At 42.6% G+C, this 21,194-nt stretch overlaps 1 protein-coding gene and 1 non-coding gene across 2 annotated transcripts in view; both read left to right on the top strand.

Moving 5' to 3' along the window:
* The first annotated feature begins 8,333 nt into the window (after nt 1-8,333).
* Nucleotides 8,334-21,194, top strand: part of MATR3 (matrin 3) — a 46,353-nt gene continuing 33,492 nt past the window's right edge. The window contains exons 1-5 of the mRNA XM_073887783.1: nt 8,334-8,428; nt 9,773-9,810; nt 11,319-11,400; nt 12,248-12,323; nt 18,541-18,667. The gene's annotated coding sequence lies outside the window, so the exon portion shown is untranslated. The remainder of the gene's footprint in view (nt 8,429-9,772; nt 9,811-11,318; nt 11,401-12,247; nt 12,324-18,540; nt 18,668-21,194) is intronic.
* Nucleotides 11,961-12,161, top strand: LOC112809013 (small nucleolar RNA SNORA74). Its single transcript, XR_003204490.1, has one exon. It is a non-coding gene; the product is annotated as a small nucleolar RNA SNORA74 (small nucleolar RNA).

Here is a 21,194-nt window from a genome sequence, read left to right as displayed (position 1 = left end):
CCTGTCGTCATTCTCCTTAGACAAGGCAGGATGCCTCTCTTTTACAGGAAGGTACCTCAGGGTTCTGGAGGGATGGGTAGGTTGGCTCTGCCCTTCATCAAAGTCCAGTGTTGTCTCCAGATTAAATTGCCCAGAGAGGTCCCAGCCTGCCTTTGAAGTTCCATAGCTCTCCTCAAACCTTTTTTTTTTCTTTGCAGGTTTAAGTAAGATTATTCCCAGTTATATTAATTGGGTGAATGAAATAATGAGGCCAGGTCTAGGGAAAGTGGGGCTTTGAAGAAATAAGCATGCGCATGCTGAATTGAAATAAGACCTTCAGATTCTCAGCGGGTTTCTGACCTTCCTGCTGTGTTGTCCCTTTTCAGACCTCAACCCAGGTAGGGTTATGAGCTCCAGTGTAGGGGCCACACCAATGCCAGGCACCCATTTTTGATATTTGTTCAACTAAGGGTTAGCTTGAGGAAAATTCCTGCAAACCAGCTGAGGAGGTCAACCTCTGAGGTGATTCCACAATGATCCCCATCTCCTGAAAGTCACCCACTTATAGTCCCCCTCCCACAAAGAACAAGGGTAAATCTGTGTGGCCAATGGAATATGACAGAAGTAATGGTGTGTAATTTCCAGGATTAGATTATAAAAGACTCTGTGGCTTCCTTCTTCATGTCCCTCTCTCCCTCCCTCTGTCTCTCTGCCTCTCTCCCTCATCACTCACTCTGAAGGAAGCCAGTGGCCATGTTGCGAGCAGCCCTATGGAGAGGCTCCTGTGGTATAAACTAAGGTCTTCTGTCAATAGCCACATGACATCAAGCAGATCCCCTTGGGAAGCCTTCAGATGACTCTAGCCCTGGCAGGCAGCCTGACTGCAAACTCATGAGTGACCCTGAGCCAGCTTGGCTGAATTACTCCCATTTCCTTACCCTCAGAAACTGAGATAAATGTTCAAAGTTTGGGGTAATTTGTTATGCAGCAACATAATAAATCTGTCATATGGTATTATTATTATAATATCATGGCATATCATCTGCATTATATCACTTCATTTCCTTATAAGATCTAATATGTGGACCCTACCCCCTCTTTAACTCATCTCCTTCTACCCCACCCTCTTCCCAGGTCAGCCTCACCCAAGGCTCACTCCTGCTTCACTCTGGCCCATTGAATTTGCTTTTCTCTCTCCTGGAGCCCCTTCCCAGCTACCCCTAAATCTCTGCACAGTCAGTCACTCCCTTATCTCCTTGAGGTCTGTATTCACAATGCAGACTTTTCAAAGTAGCTTTCCTTGATCCTATGCGCACCTTAACTGCAGCTCCTACCCGTACCTATTCTTTTCCCTATTTTTACCCTTAGCCGTTATGATTATATAACATATAAAATAAAATATATTTTATATATTTATCTTATAATTTTTAAAAGATTTTATTTATTTGAGAGACAGAGCATGAGGGAGAGAGAGCACAAGCAGGGGGAGTGGCAGAGGGAGAGGGAGAAGCAGAGTCCCTGCTGAGCAGGGAGCTCCATATGGGGTGCGACCCCAGGACCTGAGATCATGACCTGAGATCATGACCTGAGCTGAAGGCAGACGCTTAACTGACTGAGCCACCCAGGTGCCCTATCTTATAATTTCTATCTCTCCCCTTGAATGTAAGTTCCATGAAGGCAATAATTTGTGTTTTTGTCTATTTTGGTCACTGCTCTAGCCCTAGCACCTGGACTAGTGATTAGTGATGCACATAACAGATGTGTGATACATATTCAGTTGAATGGGGGAAATTGTCATAATTCATCAATTACAGCATGTATATCTCCTAGATGCCATATCATATATCACATGCCAAGTTATGATGTCACATGTATATTATATTTAAATGCAGTGCAAGACAGTGCAGAGAGCCTAGAGCCATAAATAACAAGACCTAGCTTTGTTGCTTGCTGGCTAGCTCCGTTACTATAAGAGAGGCATGTATTACTCTCTGAGCCTCAGTTTTACTCATCTGTAAAGTGAGATTATTATAACCTTCTGTCCTACCTATAGTGTAGGTGTAGAAATCAAATAAAGAATGTTACAAAATTTTTAAAAAATCTAACATGTATGTTTCTGAAATGTTTTCCAAAGGCCATGTCATGTGTCTCAGGATATACTCTTTGGGGTTGGGGGAGATAAAAAGAGATCTGGGGGGGGCGCCTGCGTGGTTCAGATGGTTAAGCATCTGCCTTTGGCTCAGGTCATGATCCCAGGGTCCTGGGATCAAGTCCCGCATCGGGCTCCCTGCTAGGCGGGGAGCCTGCTTCTCTCTCTGCCTCTGCCTCTCTCTCTCTCTGACTCTCATGAATAAATAAATAAAACATTTAAAAAAAAGAGAGAGAGATCTGGGAAATTTGGGTTCCAGTAATCCAATGACTGCTTTTGGACATTCACACATTAGCATATGAAAGGCTCTGAAAATCCCGCAGGAAAGGTCTTTTCCTAAAGCACCTGACTAAACTTGGTCTTTTTTTTTTTTTTTTAAGATTTTATTTATTTATTTGAGAGAGAGAGAAACAGCACGAGAGGGGAAAGGGTCCGAGGGAGAAGCAGGTTCCCCGCCGAGCCGGGAGCCCGATGTGGGACTCGATTCCAGGACTCCGGGATCATGACCTGAGCCGAAGGCAGTCGCCCAACCAACTGAGCCACCCAGGCGCCCCTAAACTTGGTCTTGATCTCTACAAATACACACAGAGCAGCACCTGTGTTGTCAGTATGGTATTGCTACTTTAGATCAAGATGGAATTCTAAGTTCCTGAAACAGAAATCCCAGTGGGGTGGGCAATGAGATCCAACAGCTGAAACGGAGATCGGGAGGAGGGAGGAGGAGGAGAAAAAGAAAAGGGAGGAGGGAAGAGAGGGGGGGAGGGAAAGTGAGAACAAGGAAAAGGAAGAAGAAAGAAAAATGGTGGTGAAGGGAGAAAAGGACAACTAAACTCATCCGTGTTGAAAAGAACTCTGCGGAACAAAGGCAACCTGAAATTTCCCAGGGCTGGAGGGCGGAGGAGGAATCCAAGAGTCCTGGTGCTGCCCACGGAGCCCAGCTTACTCCTTTGAGCATTGCCCCTGCCAATTTCCGCGGTTGGAGCTAAGGCTTCCTTTTCAGCTTCAGGAAACCTCTGATTGAAGAGATTTCTCCTTTATCAGGGAGGAATCAGGTAAACCAAATCAGCAGCTTCTCAATTTAGTGTACTTATTAAGTGCCTGAAATGGCAGCTGCCATTTTTCCTTTCCTCGGGAGCAATAGCCTTCCTGGCAGCATCCACCTCCGCCAGCACGCCTGGCTTGGAAAAAGGGAGAGGAGCTGCAGTTCCTCCCTCGAAGACTCCCTAAGCTAAGCGGGAGAGGAAGAGGTCGGCAGGTTTATTCTTGACCTCCAGGTAGGCCTGCCCCAGCCCATGTTACATCTCATTTCAGTCTTCTCCCTATAACTTCATTTTTTACTGCCTTTCCTTTACCAAAGAAGAAGGGAGTGATTTGACTGTCCTAAGTTGCGTGTATAGAGCAATTTATACTAATCATATGGTTATAACCCATCTCTCTGGGCATATGATTAGTGAATATTATTTGAGGAACCCCACTTCCCACCAACTGGGAGACTGGGCTCTTTTTTTTTTTTTCTTTTTTCCGAGTGTGTGATTCAAAGTGCGGACAGGGAGGTCATGAGAAAGAAAGTAACATAGGTTGAGCACCTGCCTGGTCCCTTATATAAGACATCTCATTCCATCTTCCCAACAACCTAAAATGTAGAGATTCTAATTCTCATTTTATAGGTGAAGGTACTGATGTCCAGAGGTCACTTAAGGTCAAATAGCTGACATGTAAGGTGGTGCAGTTAGAATCTCACCAACATCTGACTCCCAAATCCATGTTTTCTCTACCCAGGGGCTTGACTGTATCACACAGAAACCTGGATCTTTGGTTTTTTTCATTCCTTGTGATATATTAGATTTATTCCCTAACCCCACAAGCATGCTGGGATTCTGGCGATTTTTACATGCCCATTTACTGGGGGGTACACTTAACATCATAAAAGTGCAAATAACTCCCTCAAGTCTTTGCTGTGACCAAATCTGAACTCACTCCACCTGATGTCCACCTGCCTCATCAGACTGTAATCTCCATAATGGTAAGGACCATGTTTGTCTTATTCATCACTCCACCTCTCCTAGTGCCTACCATAGGGCCTGCCATGTGGTAGATACTCAATATGATGTATTGATGAGGACAGAAAGAGAAGACTCTGTAAAACAAGTTAAGAGAATCCGAGAAAAAGATTTAAAAGACCAACATTTAATTTAAAGAAGGAGAAGAGAGGTGGCTAGGAAGAGACTGAGAGACAGCAAGATAAGAAAACTCAGCACAAACAAGCAAGATAAAAATAGCCTCTTGCCACTGTCCTTTTAAAATTACTTGCTATATTTGAGCCTAAGTGACAAGTGAAATCTCCTCCGTAATTTCCCATGTGTTCAGCTTAATGAATTTCTGGCAAATGGTTTCAGCATTGGAGGGCCAATTTGGACATTGTGGGGGTGGAGTTGGTGAGAAAATGAAGGGTATGGAAATAGACTAATTGAGTCTAGAAACCAAATGAGGTGATTGGAGGCAAGTGAGGAGGGAGCCAACCCTTGGTACTTGCTCAACATCAAGAAGGACTGGGAATTGGTCTTGCTCTAGCTGATGCCATTATGATGTTTCTCTACAGAAGAAGTCCAGAATCCCAAGATGCCTTGCAACGATTCTTTCTGTCACACTGCCTATCTCCTAAAGACTTCTTTATATAAACAGCATTATATCAATGATTTAACTTCTGCCACTGGAAGGAATAAAGAGACTCTGTCTCTTTCAGGTCCATAGGTCTTGTACACAGGAGGTATACCATAAATGTTGAACCAAATCATTATGAGGGAGGGAAGTTAGGGAGTGCAGGGTTGGGAATGCACAGTCTACTCCTTTGCATCTGTTTATGCTGCCCACTCAGATGCATTAACTTCTCTGTATACTGAGGAAGGAGCCCCGAGGGGACATAGGACCCAGAATAAAAAGTCCTTTTTAAACCTTAAAATTGGCAACAACCATGCAAACCACAATTTTAATCAGAACTGCATATCTTTCAGGTCCCCTAATATGTTTTTCATTCTTGTTTTAATAGCTTTTTTGGTATGGAAGTTACATACCATACAATTCACCCATTTAAAGTATAGAATTCAGTGGTTTTTATTATATTCGCAGATATGTACCACCATCACAGTTTTAGAATATTTCATCATCACCTCAAAAAGAAACCTAGAACCTTGATCTTTCTCCCCTCTCCCCTTCAGGCCTGAGCAGCCCTTAATCTTTTTTCTGTCTCTACAGATTTTCCTATTCTGGACTTCTGTATGAATGGAATCAAACAATATATGGTCTGGCTTCTTTAACTTAATGTAACATTTTCAAGGTTCATTCATGTTGTAGCATTCATTCCTTTTATGACCAAATAATATTCCACTGTATGGCTATCCCACATTTTATTTATCCATTTGTCAGTTAATGGACATTTGGGTTATTTCAACCTTTTATCTATTATGAATAATGCTGCTATGAAAATCTGTGTACAAGTTTTTGTATGGATATATATTTTCATTTTCTGGGGTATATACCTAGGAGTGGAATTGCTGAATCATAAAGTAACTCTATGTTTAATCATTTGAAGAACTGCCAGACTGTTTTTCAAAGCAGTTGCACCATTTTACATTCCCACTAGAAGCGTATGAAGAGTCCAACTTCTGTATATCCTTGCCAATTCAACTATGCTTTTGAGAAATAACAAGGACAACTATAGGGCCCCACTCTAATCTTAATAGCTATTACAGAGAAGCACCAGGAGGAGTAGAGTACAGGGATGAAGGAGGCATCCCTCTTCAACTCTAAGCTCTTAGGATCATCCAGAGGGAGTGCTGCCATCTCTAGTACTCTCCCTGACTCCCCCAGCTAGGTTAGCTGTCCTCTGACATCCGCCCAAGGATACCTACACTATTTGTCTTTTTCCCCCCATTAGGTTGTAAGCTTTAGGTAAGCAGAGATCTCTATTCCTCTGACTTTATCTGAAGCACCTGCACAGGTCTGGCAAATGGTAGATGTTCAGTAAATGCTGGTTGACTGACTGAATATATGATTGAACATTTCTCTACTGGTGGTTCCTGTCCAGGGAGGAGAGGAAAGGGATCAATCTCAAGGGCAAAAGGCTTCAAGAAGGGAAGCAAGGAGACTATAGACAGAGGAGAGAGGGAAAGGCACGTAAGAAGTTTGGGGACCTAGTGTCCCTTAGGGCTAGATCCGATTATGAGGTCAAACTCAAAGCTAATGAACCTACCCTAATCCTTTGTCTTTCATCTGGCTGCATTTTTTTTTCCTAGAAATTTTCCCTTTTCTTTTTTTGTTATTATTCCTAACAATTTTGTCTTTGCCAGAATAAGAAACATTAAATAAAAATGTGGAAGGAAAAAAAAAGAATAACACAGAAACAGAGTAGAAAAGTAGTGCTATTACAGGTAAAAGACCATGTCAATCAACTCACCAAAATGAATTCAGAATTTAAAAGGTTAGAGGCTAAGAAGGTTGACCCTGAAGAATTTAACTAGGAAATGCAGAAATCATAATCTAGGTTTTCCTCCGTAGGACACTGAATGCCCTATACCTAAAAAAGGTTACTACATTTTCAATGACATGACAACATGGCCCACCACTCAGCCTTACTCATAATGGTTGGCCTTCTTTCCACACAAATCCTGCCTCCTACCTGACTAATCTATGAATCCAGTAGTCACCAGGTCATTGGTCCTTCTCTCCCCAAAGGCCCTGTATTTCTCTAGCCTCAATTACTTCCTGTCTCTTCTCTGAAAGCACACATGCACATATTCACACAAACCTCATCTTTCCTTTTCCTGAATCCTCAGGATAGCTCTCCTTCTCCATTTTGTGTGTTTAGAAGAGAAGAAAGCAAAATATGTGAGATGTCAATGCAATTTTGCCTTTAGCAGAGCTCCACAGGACAATTACCCACCCAATCTGCAGGGTTTTATAGTTCTCATAACCCTCTTTTATGAACACACTGTGACAGCCAGATGCAGGCATTGATTATGGCAGCAGTCTTCAGCCACATTCCTATTTAACTTTAAAGCAGAGCCCCTGCCTACCGGCTCAGCACTGTTCATGTGACTTTTTTAATTACTGTATTTATGTAAGCCTTTTTCCAACCAGAGCCTGTGTCCGACTCCATCAAAACTGGAGGATTTGTGCTTACCACTTCTTCTGTCTCTCTCTGGCCTTAGAGCCTAGTGTCTGTCTCTAGCCAGAATCAATTTTGCACTCTGGCCTTTCTCAAACAGAGGTCTGTGAGGAATGCGGTGCGCTGGAAACACATTTTCTTTCATTATGACAGCTGAGGGAAGATAATAAAACATGTTGGCAGATTCCAAGGGCAGTGGCTGATTCCTAGGGGTTTGCCTGGCAAAGGTGCCAGGTGCTATAGATGAGCAGACAGGATAGGCTGCTGTAGGGGCTAGGAAAGAGAGGGGCTCCAGCTTTACCAGCTATTCAGCAGGACAGAATCCTACTGACTCTAGCTAATGGGAGAAGGAAGTTTTAGTGTTCATAAGAAATGCTGATAACCTGGTGGGCAATCTGTCTAAACTCAAGATGTGCCTCTTTGGCTGACTGTGCCACGGGGCAAGGCAACTCTGGCAGAGAAAGCCAGTATTCTTTAGCGACTGCAACTCAGCTAAGGATGCCACTGCAGGGCATCAGGGACGCTGACCCACAGGGTTAGGCTGTAGGAGTGCCAGGCATTATCTACCCGAAAATCTTCTGGAGAGAACCCGAAAACTAAACCCGAAACCTGTGTGGGTGGTTGAGCCATCAGCCCAGGGACAACCCTACTGGAGAAAGCCTGAGAGATCTGAGCGGGAGGTGGAAAAAGCGTAAGCGTGGGCTGCGCCAGCAGGAACCCAAAGGCGCCATTCGTGCGAGAGGATCCGGCGTCCGGCGGGCGCTCGGTGTGGGCAGGCAGGAAGCACGGCCCCCCCTTAGGACACACCAAGTTCAGTCTTTAGCACCTCCGAACCCAACGCCCCCTCCCATCCGTAAGTAACAAACGGGATGGGGGTCAAATAAGTGTAGCCCTCGTGCAGATTCCTGCCCTTCCTATTGCGTGGTGCTAGCTTCTCTAAGGAGTAAGCTCACTTCTGCCACGGCTCCTGCATTTTTCTAACCCGGACTTTCCTGGGCGGGGCTTCCGGGCCCCGCCCACTGAGGGCCTGCTCCGTATCCGCCCCGGGGCGGGGCTCCTCTCGCTTTCGGGCTGTCCTTTTCCCTGCGGCCTCTGCTCCGGCGGGAGCACCCCGGCGGAGCTCCAGACACGTGCGGGTGAGTTAAGGGCCAAGTGGGGAGAAGCTTGGGAGGTTTACTAGTTCGGGGAGAGAGGCAGCTGTGGGGAGGCTTCTTTTGAGGCACGGGCCGAATTTGGGGTTCGTTCTATCATGACCCAGGGTTTGGAGGGCATCTAGAAGAGTCGCTGGGAGAGTGTAGCCCTAGAGTCGCCCCCTGATTTCTACCATCCCTCTTGTCCCTGGAGAGTCACCTAGATCTGGTCTGAGCGAATCTTGCTTCCCAAGCGCCTGGCGCCAGGGCCAGGGGCTGGGGAAGATTTGTGATGAGCACGTGTCCGGGTGGAGCTCGGTCAGGTCTTTCAAGCCCCTGAAAGGGGCAGCCTTTCTTAAGATTGGTTTTTAGACCTGAACAGTGGGCCCCCTCTATTTTACTTTTTCTCTCAATTGTTTGGAGTTGGTTAAGAGTGAAATTAGAGTATGGCTGGAAAAATGTATTGTCTTAGATACCCTAATCTTACGTAAATAAGGTAAATTACAATGGTGAATGGGTAGGAATATTTACTAGCATTCTTGCAAACATTTTGGTTACTGCTTTCAACCAATAGTTGAGGTCGTTGGCTGGAATGGCGGCTTGTTTGCAGTTCCTGTCATACCCATTATCACATCGGATTTTTCTGAAGTACTGCTTTTATTGTTCTTCAAAAGGTCTCATAATCCACATCCTCTCCAATCTAGTTTTAACCAGCCTTTCCGATTTTCACTGCCCATTGCTCTCCCAAGGTAACATTTCCACTTCTATTCCCCCTATTCATCATCTCCTTGCCTGGAATGTAGCTCTTGATAACAGGAAGTGTTTATTGACCACATACTCTATACCAGATATTCTTGGGCTTAATTTGTATTAGTTTTTGGTCTAACCAGCTTGTGTACAGAGTACTATTGATAACATTCCCATTTTACAAATGAGACTGAGAGGTAGAGAGGTTACTGGTTCACTGTTACTTAGCTGTTAAGTGATAGAGCCAAGCGTCCTTCTACTTGTTGAATAGATCATTAATATGCTGCTGTTGAGGGGCCCCTGACTGGCTCAGTTGCTGGAGCATGCAGCTCTTGATCTCAGGGTTGTAAGTGCGAGCCCCATGTTGGGTGTAAATTACTTAAAAATAAAATGTGAAAAAAAAATGCTCTTGTTGAGTTGCTGTGGCACATGGCTAACAGATGATGTGAGAAAATAAAGCTAACCATGGAAAAGCTTTTTGTTTTATTGCCTATTTCTATGACTCAGAAATAAGTTACGGGGTTTTTGCGGGCAGAAGTCTTGAACTTCACCTTAGTGTTCACTACTGTTGGCCGACTCTAACCTGGATTACTTTGATTGCAGAGGGGACAGCCGTGGGCTTTGGACAGAGGCAGCCCCAGGTGAGTGCAACTTCATTAGCCTGCCTTCGGCCCCAGCTGTAGGCAGCTGCCTAGGTTGCTGTGTACCTAGGCAAGTGTTACACTGCTGGGAGAACAGCAGCCGATAGCTGGTTGGCATTCTGGACCTGGTTCATGCCAACTCTGTTGTTAACTATACCAGGATGCCAGCATAATTGTTTATTCATTAAGGTTAAATCTGTAAGGGCATGACTTTGCAGGGAGAAACCTAAAAATCCAAATCTTTTTGAGTGGTTCTTGTTCAACAGGTTTGCCTAGTATGAAGTTACTTGAGTCATATCTTGGAAACAGAACAAAGGTAATCAAGCCATGAGGAATGTAGTAGAGGGTGAAAGTCACCTTCTTACTTTTTGAATGCCTACCAAGTGCTCCAAAGAGTCAATGGGCTTTTTGCAATTTTTCACTGAAATCAAAGTGCCTGGCCCCCATTCCTGCACCATAGAAAGCTAGTCATGCTGATCCCTTTGTAGGGGGTTTCATAGATGCAGTTACCTATAGGAATGCCTGATTAGGGAAATGTTGATGTGAATTTGCTTTAAAAATTAGGGCATTCTGGGGCGCCTGGGTGGCTCAGTCGGTTGAGCGACTGCCTTCAGCTCAGGTCATGATCCTGGAGTCCCGGGATCGGATCCCACATCGGGCTCCCCGCTTGGCGGGGAGTCTGCCTCTCCCTCTGACCCTCTTCCCTCTTGTGCTCTCCATCTCTCATTCTCTCTCTCTCAAATAAATAAATAAAATCTTTAAAAAAAAAAATTAGGGCATTCTGCTCTAGCTCTTTAATAAAATATAAAAATAACCAGTAGATTGAGAAGCTCTAGGCAGTAGGATTAGCTACAACCGTACTAATTTCTGCTTTAGGCTGACACTATATTTTTGTTGGTTTCTTACTGACTTTCAGGAGTGAACAGAGTTGTTTCCCCTTTGGAGCAGTAAATACTGGGTTCCTTTTTGTAGTGATTTTGTTTTGGATTGCTAATTTTCTGAGAAGAGATGCTTCTCAGTTCTAGGCAAACACTTAATACTCAGGGTGATGCTGGAGATTGTCCAGTAGGGCTGACTTAGTTGCTGCTGCTTAGTTGCTTCTGTGAAGTGACAGCCTAGATTCCACAGGAGGAACTGGTGAGGGTGTTAGGAGGCACGGGAGTTACTTATAAAAGCTAGCTTTGTTCTGTCAATTGGCTTTCCCTAAAAAGGGTTCACTTAGCTAAATGTTGAGTGCTTTGTGTGAATACCTCAGATGTTCATTGTAAATAGCCTTTTACATATGGGGTCTTAGGAGTCATGCTATCTAGAGGGTTTGGGGGAACGGTTAGCTTTAATGGTAATTATAGGCAAGAAAAAGACAATGGGAAATAAAATAATTCTGGAGGGTACTAAATAGGGTAAATCATAAATGGCAGACAGCATTGTTTCCATTTCTACAGAAAAGCAGCTTCAGGAGCTACTGTTTAGTCTAGGGTGTTGAACGATGACATCTTTTTCTTTTTCAGGATGACTTGAAAGTGGGGCATCTTGGGTCCTCCTAAAGAGAGAAAATTAGTGGCTGGTGAACAGTCTGTATGGCATTCTCAGGTAAATGTCCCTATTCATTCCAACAGTGACTGCCTCCTGTGTGGCAGGCCTGTTTGCTGGTTGGTATGCATCAGGAAGCAGTGGGGAGGCAAAATCACCTTTTTTGCCACCACCCCCCACCCCAACAAATTCGGCCTCTGAGCCGTGAAAGGCTAAGTGGGATTTTGGTGGTTATGGTCTGAAGGCATGTAGGATCTCTGAGATTATCTGTACCATTCCATCTGAGGAATGTAAAAGATTGTAAAGTCCTGGATAAGAAGGATGGTGTATCTTTTTTTTTTTTTTTTAAGGATGGTGTATCTTGTGTGTTCACTGCTAGATCCCAGTCATAGTGCCTGGCACATAGCAGGAATTCCCTGAATGTTGGACAAAATGACTGAAGGCATGGGAAAGGGGTTCCTGTTTCCTATTTGTTTAAAGGGCTTGGCAGCAAAGTCTGCCATCAGTGCTTCCAGGCTTCTGGTTTGCAGTCAACATTGAATTCATGAGGATACCTGTATCCCTATCTTCTACTTGGGGTGTCTGGGTATCTGAAACAAAGAAAGCTGTTTTGGGAATCACCCAGCTGTTGTCAGCTATCCAGGCTAGTGTGATGCCTTGGATGGTGTTACACGGTTGGAAGAGCAAATGCGGCCTTTATTGAGGTCTGGCTCCAAGCACTGTTTTGGTGGTGTGGCTAAGTACTCTTGGGCAGCGTTTTGCACCTGTGAGAGTGGAGTAGCTCCTCCTGTGGAGTTGGTCCTAGTCTGGGTGCAAACAGTTTTTGTTTTTGCTTTTGTTTTTGTTTTTTGAGGAAAGGACCCTATCTTAGGGATAGCTTTTCATTCCTTTCCTCTTTGAATCCTAGATGCCTTTACCCTAGTGAGAACTCTGCCTCCATCAGGACCTCAGATGTCTGACAGCCCTGTGTGACATCAGGATAGGTAATGTATATAGTCCCTTTTGTCGTGTAGGTTCTCATTAACATGTTTCAGCTCAGATGGGTGGTGTGAAATAATAGAAAAAAATACATATTGGCGTCTGTTCTCATCTTGGCACAGAGTTCCTAAAACTCTTAAAATTCCCTAAGTGATAAGAACACTAGGAGCATCTTTTGTTCTAATGTTTGGTCTTTGACTCTGTGTTCTGACACTGAGCTCCTAAATCCAGGAATTTCCTGGATGATTGGAATGTTTGTTCTAATGAGGCTGGTCACCAGAAAGGCCAAGCAATGATTAGAAGCTTAGAAGTTTCAGCCCCACCTGGATTCTTCAGAAAGGGGAAAGGGGCCGGAAATGGAGTTAATTGATCATTCCCACATGATGAAGCCTCCATAAAAATCCCAGTAGTGTGGAGTTTAGAGAACTTCTGGGTGGTGAACACTTGGGCTGGAGAGTAGTGCACCCAGAGAAGGCGTGGAAGCTCAATGCCCCTTTCCACATAGCCTTGCCCTGTGCATCTCCCATCTGGATGTTTATAGCCTTTCTCATATCCTTTTAAAATAAACTGGTAAACAGTAAGGAAACCATTTTCCTGAGTTCTGAGACTACTCTAGCAAATTAATCAAACCTGAGGGGGGTTTGTGGGAACCTCTGATTTGTATCAGAGACTGGTTAGAAGCACTGGTAACAACCTGGACTTGTGATTGGCATCTGAAGTGAGGGAGGGGCAGTCTTTTGGACTGCACCCTTAACCTGTGGGGTCTGATGATACTCCAGGTGTATAGAGTGTCAGAACTGAGTGAAACTGTAGGACACCCAGCTGGTGACACAGATTTGCTTGATGTGGGGGAAAACCCACACACATCTGGTGTCAGAAATGCTGAGAGTGTGGTAGTAGTGTGAGAGTAAAGGAAAAATATAAAGTGAAGTTTTCTTGGGGTCCTGGCTAGCTCAGTCCATAGAGCATGTGACTTTTTTTTTTTAAGAGCATGCGACTCTTGATCTCAGGGTCCTGAGTTCAAGCCCCATGTTGTTTGTAAAGCTTACTTTAAAAGAAAATTTTTTTAAAAAACTGAGGTTTTCTTCACAGGTGGAAAAACTTTGAGTTCTAAAACTTAGAGTTCACATAGGACTGCCTATCTAGAACTTAGTACTCTAAAAACTTAAGAGTATGAGAATATTAGACAATACTTGATCTAAGGTCCAAGGCTTAAACTAAAGTCTCATAGAGTTGCGTTGTACAATACATGACACTACTTCAACTGACAAAAACTAAATCTGGTTTTCCATCTCAGTATTTGGTGACTACCATAGTGGACAGCTCAGAGAACATTTCCACCAACGTGGAAAGTTTCATTATACACTGCTGTTCTAGAGCAGGGGTTGGCAAACTTGCTGTAAAAGGCCAGATAATATTTTAGGCTTGTACACCATATATTCTCTTGTAGCTACTCAGTTCTGCATTTGCAGTATGAAAGCAGCCATAGACATAGACAGTGTGTCAACAAATGAGCATTGCTGTGTTCCAATAAAACTTTATTAATGGACACTGAAATTGGAATTTTGTAAAGTTTTCAGTGTTATAACTGAAAAATTTCCCCCAATCATTCTAAGCTTGAGGGCTTTTCAAAAACAGATTGGCAGGCCAAAATTGGCCTGTGAGCTAGAGTTTGCCAATCCCTGTTCTAGAAAATTAAATTCAGGCCTTGAGATTTGACAGCTCATTTAGTGACAGGTTCAGGGCCAGTACCAACTTGTCTCTGAAGAATTCCATGTTATCAGTACCTTCGCCTCACAGCAAGCCTTTACCATCTAGCCTTAAACTCTACCTTGTAGAGGACTAAGATGACTTTAGTAAATTATCCAGTGCTAGAATAGTCCTTTCTTGTGTTTGGAGTTTGTTGTGTATATTCTTTGCATGGCTTACTTTTAGTCATAGTGGTTCTCTTCATTTTTAATGTATACCCAAAGGAGAGGTTCTAAGAAAGAACAGCAGTCTGATCACAGCTTTCAGCCCTAGGTCATGAAATAGAAATGGTCCCTAAGGAAGGAGGAAGACTTTGTCATGACATCTTGGTTTAAAATCTGGGATGGTATGCTCTCTGAGCATACAGATTGCCTTCCTGACTACTCTTAAGGCTACCCACGTGCAGCGAGGGTGCTTCTTTGTTGCTCCTTGAAGAAGGATGATTCATTGGTATCTGTATTCAATGCCCCAGGAGATTTCAGTGGCTTAATCATGCACATTAAAATGTAATGGGATTTCCTAGTTGATAGGTGAAGTTAATTAGTCACCTACTACTCCCTGTTGACTTGATTTTCTTTTTTTAAATCTCCTGGTGAGGAAATAAAAGAAGATGAAGTAAAACATTTTAAAGTAACTATTTAGCCCCAAGCTGCCACCTCCTATTGTAGGTAGCAATTAGTAGACACAGTGACCCTCTTCATTGTCCTGCTCAAGTTTCAAGGCTCAGTCCTATGCCATACTAAGGAAAAACTAAAGCAGGACAGGTAGGGAGACACAAGTATTGAGTAGACCATCCCTGGTGCCTATCCATAATTTACTTCCCTTCCTTCAGGGTTGAAACTGCTATCAGTGGACTTTTGCATTAAAATTGTGGATCATGTCTCAAATTGTAATCAGGAAAATAAAAATAAAACCCCAGAGAAATAAATTGTGCAGGCCCCAAAGGGACACAAAAAGGTGGATCACTGCCTAGGAATTCACACAAAAGAAAACAATCCCTTAAGAGCAACTAATTAAGTACTTAAAAGAGTGACAGTGACTCCTTGAATCTTGTTGCCTAATTAGGGCTTTATGAACAGCTCCAGTTAATGGACCTGTCTTGGAAAACAATTTCACTGAATTAACAAATCAACTGTAATACTTAGAATGTCTGCTTAGCAATTCTTTCTCTTTACTGCTATTTAGAAACAATAAGCCAGCTTGCTGGGTCGTATATTTGTCAGTTTAGTATCCTAAGGTCTGGCTCAAAGAAGCCTGTTACTTTGGCCCTCCCCTTTAGAGTATGAGACTATTCTGTACTACTTGTTAAGGGTGACTTAATTACTACCTCAGAAAAGGCTGGTAAAATGGACCTTGAAATTTTGTTTTAGAATAATTGTAGATTTACAGAAAATTTGTGAAGATAGTACAAAGAATTCCCATGTACCCTACGTCCAGTTTCCTCTAATAACATTTTACATTAGTATAGTTCATTTGTCACAATTAGTGGGCTAATATAGATACGTTACTATTACCTACGTCCATACTTTATTCACATTTCCTTAGTTTTTACTTAATGTCCTTTGTTCTAAGATCTCATTGAGGATATCACATTTAGTTATTATATCTCCTTGGGCTCCTTTTAAAATTTATTTTTTTATTTTTTTAAGATTTTATTCTGGAGTGCCCTCTGTACCCAGCATGGGGCTTGAACTTATAACCCTGAGATCAAGTCACATACTTTACCAACTGAGCCAGCCAGGCGCCCTCCTTAGGTTCCTTTTAGCTATGACAGCTTCTTAGACTTGCTTATTTTTGATGACCTTGAATTTGAGTCAGCTATTTTGTAGAAAGTCCCTCAATTAGGATTGAGTTTTTCTCATGATTAAGCTGGGCTTAAGGGATTTTGAGAGGAAGACCATAGAGGTAAATTTCCATTCTCTTTATCAAGATGACTTATTAGTGTTGCTGTTAACCTTGATCAGCTGGCTGAGAGGTTTGTCTTGCCAGATTTCTCCACTGTAGAGTTACTCTCCCTGACCCAATTCTGTGTGCTTTGGAATGAAATCACTATGTGCAACAAACAGTTAAAAAGACAGGAGTTGTGCTCTCTTTGAAAGTGGAATATCTATGTAGGTTACTTGGAATTCTCAAGAAATAAATTGACCTCTCATTCAATTCATTTATACCACTATAAACCCACGGCTATTTCTGCTATGCTTTGGGAAGTAATCCAGTAATACTTTATTTCTTTCAGCGTTCCAGCTTTGACCTTTGGGAGAGCTCTTAGTTTGGCTACTGTATACCTTCAGTATGCCTCCATCATTGTGGGGTTTTGGTTTTTAAGCACTTCTCGCTTTATGGCACTATTAAGAGGCTCCATACTCATCTGGTATCTTTCCTGTCTCAGTGTCAAACATTTGTCCAGGGACCCCTGGTTCCTTTACTGGTGAATGGCATTAAGAAACTAGGCACTAGATATGCTCTTGATACTGAGGTGCTGTTGCTTCTAGGCCCTGTCTGCTGGTAGAACAATGAACTGTCTATAACCAGGATCTTTACTTCACTGTTCCCCGTATTGTGTAAACATTCTATTTTTAATATTCAACACCTTTTAGTTTATAGTCGTTTATTCTCCCTCATCTAGAATAATGGTTGACCTTGTTTTCTTTCATAGTGGATGCAAAAGTTGATTCTTTTTACCGTATGAACTCACAGCGGAGGATGGGACTTCCTTTTTTGTGTTGTTGTTGTTGTTTTTGTTTTAATCTTGTAGAAGGGAGGAGCCAAGCCCTTGTTCTAGTGTCGGAATGGGTTGGAGGGTGGAGATGCCCTCAAAGGCCTAAAGCCTCTGAGTTAGAATCTGGACTTTACCAGAGTGGCAGCTAGTAGAACTCTCTCTCCATCTCCTCAGTTGTAATTCTCTGGAGGATAACTCCAGGGGCTACGAAAGGTTGCAAGATGTTGGCCACCCTGCCAATGAAAGATGAGGCAGTGAGCAGGAGGGGAAAAGGCAGAACAGAAAAGTTCTGCCCCAACCTCTACTACCCCTACTCTCATTGCACTCTGCCCTTTTCTGCACTAGGCTTCCATTTCTTGCCCTTCTGTAGTAGGACCCAATCATGATCAGTTCCTCCAAGAACTCTTCATATTTAATTTTTCAGATCTCTAACTTACTTCTTGTTTGTGTAATCTCCAGGGCTGAGTTAGAGGAAGACAATGACCTATGCTAATTACACATCTTATCAGAAGACTGTCATTTAACTCACCTTTTTTATGAGTTTATAGCCTTTATTAAGTGAACTCTGCTAGACGTTGGGGTGAGTGATGGACAAGACATAGTCCCTGCTTACCTAACATGGCCTGTCAGGCCTTAACACAGTCTAACCCTTACCCCTCTCATCGCCCCATCTTTACCACCCTCAGATTCCCTTCTGGCTACACCGATTTCGTTCAGTCCTTGATAAGACTTTTGCTCTTAGGTCTCTGCACATGCTGTTTGCCTTTCTGGTTCCATCTTCCTTCTCCATTTTGTCTCCTTTGAGGTCTTAGCTCAGACAGCCCTTCTGCAGAGAAGCCACCTTCCCTGAGTATCTGAGTACCCCCTCCATGTGTCTTCGCACCATGGCTCCCCACAGACCTAGATAGTCAGATGCTGTGTAAGAGTCCTTTGAAAGGTATTATTCACCAGCTTCTCAAGGTTATTTCCCATACTGCCAGGCAGCCTCAATTCTGCTGACTGCTGACTAAAGACCTTCAGCTGGTAAATATGAATATCTTTGTGTCAAAATATATCTAAAATAGAGTAATGCCATTGGCATATCCTGCTTTTCAAGATTACCACAGTAACTGAAGGTATCAACAGTGCTGGTTTTGTTCTTTAACCGTTTGAAACAAAATCATGAAAACAAAGGTGTCTGATTTCCAAAGCATTTGCTCTTGGACTCTAAAGATGTAACCTAGTGTGCAACTATTTAAAACTAAATTTAACTTCAGAAAGTATTGAAAGAAAATAATGGATTTGCAGATTTCCAATTTGAAACATCTGTTTTTTAAGATTTTATTTATTTATTTGACAGACACACACAGTGAGAGAGGGAACACGAGCAGGGGGAGTGAGAGAGGGAGAAGCAGGCTTCCCGCCAAGGAGGGACCCCGACACGGGGCTCGATCCCAGGACCCTGGGACCATAACCTGAGCCGAAGGCAGACGCTTAACGACTGAGCCACCCAGGTGCCCCGAGACGTCTGTTAACTAAAATATATGTGTGGCCTTTTGTTACTTTTTTTAGTAATCTATGTCTTTATAGTTAAAGTTTGTGAAATAGCTTTGTGTGTAAATTATAACTAGAAAACTCTAGCGGTCATTGTGCTGACAAGTAGGTGCCAGATTAAACGTAGGTTATAACCAGACTTAAATGGATAATTTTAACATGCTTACTCTGGGGCTCTATAAAAATAAATAACCTTTGAATCTATGGTTTTGTCATTTTAGGATATTCCTGTAAATATACTGCAGGACGTGTGGCACTCTACAACACTGACAACATTTACTGCATGTTGATGTGCCAGAATTGGTAAACTCATTCTACATCTCTTAATCCTCTCAACAGGCCTACAAGGTACTGCTGTTATTTTGCCCAAGGTCACACAGTGGGTCCAGGAACCACTGTGGTGTTCAATTAATCTAGCTCCAAAGCTAGTGTTTGATTTGGAACTTTTAAGTATGGTGCCCCCAGGTCTTTCCAACTAATTCTAATAAATAATTGCTTGCCTTCTTTAATCATCAAACTCATTCAGACTAAGGATTAACATCTTTCATGAACTACTGAAATGCCAGTTTTTTCTAGTTTCTTAAAACTATTCCAAATGCCAAATAACTTCTTTCAGGCTATCAGCATCTTGGCCACTGTTGCTGAAGCTTGAAGAGGCTTGCTTTTGCTCTTGGCATACAAAGAACATATACAGACAAACCCATTAGCCTTGCTTTTAGCACACATCTACTTTATTCTTCCTGTCATATCACCTATGAATCTCTTAGGTATTTTTAAAATGTCCCTCTGGAAGGCCTCAATGGGTCACACATTCCCACACCTAGGCTTGCCCTCTGATAGCGTTTGTCACATTTTATTAAAATTATTCAGTGCTAGCCCTACTAAACTATGGGTTCAATGAGGGTCAGAATAAGAAAATTGAGACATTAAAAAATTCCTCAAAGATTTACTTTTTTTTTTTTTTAAGAGAAAGAGAATGCAGGGCAGAGAGGGAGAGAATCTTAAGCAGGCTCTAGGCCCCTACAGAGCCTGATGCTGGGTCCCATCTCACGACTCTGAGATCTTGACTTCAGTGAGGACGCTCAACCAACTGATCCAAGCAGGTGCTCCAAAGATTTACTTTATTAAAGGATGGAGTAGAGTAGGGTTCCCATTTTAGTTTTACATATATAGTAGTACAACTGCTAAATTAGGGACATAAAGATGTTACAGATACATGTAATAAACAGTTACATAATAAAACAACACAGAAAAGTCATTCTGAGATTATTTCAACAATATATCAAGAATAATCTCGGGCGCCTGGGTGGCTCAGTTGGTTAAGCGACTGCCTTCGGCTCAGGTCATGATCCTGGAGTCCCAGGATGTAGTCCCGCATCGGGCTTCCTGCTCAGCAGGGAGTCTGCTTCTCCCTCTGACCCTCTTCCCTCTCGTGCTCTCTATCTTTCATTCTTTCTCTCTCGAATAAATAAAAAAATAAAAAAAAATCTTAAAAAAAAAAAAAAAAGAATAATCTCCCTAGGGGTGCCTGGGTGGCTCAGTTGTTAAGCCTCTGCCTTCAGCTCAGGTCATGACCCCAGAGTCCTGGGATCTAGCCCTGCATTGGGCTCCTGCTCGGCAGGAGGCTTGCTTCTCCCTCTCCCACTCCCCCCTCCCCAGTTTGTGTTCCCTCTCTCGCTGTCTCTCTCCCTGTCAAATAAATAAATAGAATCTTTAAAAAAAAGAAAAGAGAATAATCTCCCTACATGCTAAAACAGCATTTGCTAAAACTGCTGAGGGTCAACATTCCTAACCGTTAAAAGCGTCTTACTCCAAAAGGCTGTGTGATGCTTAATGAGGAAACTAGAAATGATCCTATTTAAAAAAAAAAAAAAAAAGCTTTTATTCAAGGTTACTATCAAACATAATTAGAAAAAAAATGGGGAAAGAAGTAAAAATCACTCATAGATGGTAAGTTTACTTGGAAATATGTCTATGGGTGTCCATTGAAAGTGGTTCATTGAAGTAACAAGTAATAGGTTTGAAGATAAAAAAAAAAGATTTATCTTTAGGTTAAAATTTCTTAGATATGGTATGAATTACCATTTAAGGTCTCATTTGTGTCTGTCAGTATTTTAATGTTTTCCTCATCTGTAACTTCTGTACATCTATCTAATTATTCCCATATTTATTTTCCTTCCAATTTAAGATTTTATTTATTTATATGACAGACAGCGAGAGAGGGAACACAAACGGGGAGTGGGAGAGGGAGAAGCAGGCTTCCCACTGAGCAGGGAGCCCAATGCGGGGCTCGATCCCAGGACCCTGGGATCATGACCTGAGCCGAAGGCAGACGTTTAACGACTGAGCCACCCAGGCGCCCCTAAATAAATAATTTAAAAAGTAAATAAATCTTCATTTAGTGTGTATCATTACATAACAAACCACCTTAAAACTTAATGGTTCAAACAAGTATTAAAATTCTTTGGGTTGATAGGGCTCAGCTGGGTGGTTGTGTTCTACATGGACTTGGCTGGAGCTCTAGCCATTTGGAGGCCTCATTCAGCTGGAGCTGTAGACTCAAAGTGCTTTGGATCTTTTGATGTGGCCTCTTCACAGTGGTTGGGATTTCACATGGCAACTGGGTTCCAAGTGGGTGAAAAAAGATCTTAAAATTTTGTCTCTTCTGAAAAAAAGTCACTTCTGCATTCTGTTGGTGAAAGCCATTTATAGGGCCCTTCCAGATGCAGGTAGAGTAGAAATTGATTCCACTATGAGAAGAGTGGCAAAGAATTTGTGGTCATCTTTGGTAAACCACAAGCATATACACACATATGCATATACATACAAAGTGTTTCTTTATAGAAAATCCTTAGAATACACAAGAAATGATTGG

The sequence above is a fragment of the Callorhinus ursinus genome, unplaced genomic scaffold, assembly GCF_003265705.2.
Source record: "Callorhinus ursinus isolate GAN/ISIS: 27379988/994484 unplaced genomic scaffold, GSC_fseal_2.0 scaffold83, whole genome shotgun sequence".
Lineage (NCBI taxonomy): Eukaryota > Metazoa > Chordata > Mammalia > Carnivora > Otariidae > Callorhinus > Callorhinus ursinus.
This window is presented reverse-complemented; position numbering and strand designations above follow the sequence as displayed.